Source organism: Lactuca serriola, chromosome 3 (genome assembly GCF_051521515.1).
Source record: "Lactuca serriola cultivar US96UC23 chromosome 3, Lser_US96UC23_V15, whole genome shotgun sequence".
Classification (NCBI taxonomy): domain Eukaryota; kingdom Viridiplantae; phylum Streptophyta; class Magnoliopsida; order Asterales; family Asteraceae; genus Lactuca; species Lactuca serriola.
Window position 1 is genome coordinate 74,429,870 of NC_136410.1, and position 1,091 is coordinate 74,430,960.

Genomic DNA, 1,091 nt, shown 5'->3' on the forward strand with positions numbered 1-1,091 from the left:
CAGGTAATGGCACAAGGGTATAAGTTGGTGGACTTGACGAGAGATTTTAGATTATAGATCAATAGTTGTAATTAACTATTGTAAGGTCTATTTAATATTGTTTATGCTTATGTTTCTGTATTGACGATGGCATCCCAAATGTTTTAAAATGAATAAAAATATATTTCTTCGGAAATATTTTGATAACGTATTTATCATGTTTTTCTGGGAACAAATTCCGCAAGATTTTTATTAAAAGAAGTACTCTGATTTTTATAAAGCATAAACAAGATCGGTCTTTTATGGCCGTGAAATTGAGGATGTCACATAGGTTATAGGATGTTGCTATATGGTAGTGATCCGCAGATCTGTCTGTTTGACTAATTGATTGATTATGTTTATTTGTTATGTATATGTCGACATATTGCGTTGGGGTGAGTTTGTACTGCTTTGTGTTGTAGCCAACAAACCCGAGAGCATTCCAAATATGAGTTGAGGCCCGATTGCCATGTCAGACTCATACTGAGGGCTCGGGAGCATTTCAGATACGAGCTGAGGACCCGTTTGGCATGCCAGACTCGTACTGAGGGCCCAAGGTTATTCCAGTCTGATGACTGAGTGGACCCGTTATATATTGGCATTTTAGTCCGATGACTAATTGGGCCATGGGTATTCCAGTCCGATGACTAATTGGACCCAGCCTGCATGTTCGTTTATGTTATGTATTTTGTGTGGTGGTACTTTGGGGGAAAACTCACTTAGCGTTGGTTTACAGTTTTTGGTTATGGTTTCAGGTACTTTTGAGGATCATGCGAAAGCAAATGTGTGACTGTACACATCCTGATTTTATGTTATTGATCTTCTTAAATTCTCTTTTCGAACAATATTTTGGATATAATGGTTTTGTAAACACTTTTATTAGTAAATGGGTTGATTTGAAAAGTTTAAATTGGTTGTGATTTTTGGGATGTTACAATTTGGTATCAGAGCCTTAGTATGAGCGAATTGGAGGAACACATGTGTGAATCCAGTCTCAAACTAAGGAACTACAAAGGTTTTCAAAATTGTTTTAAAAAAACATGATCAAGAAAGGATGTGAATTGTACGATTAG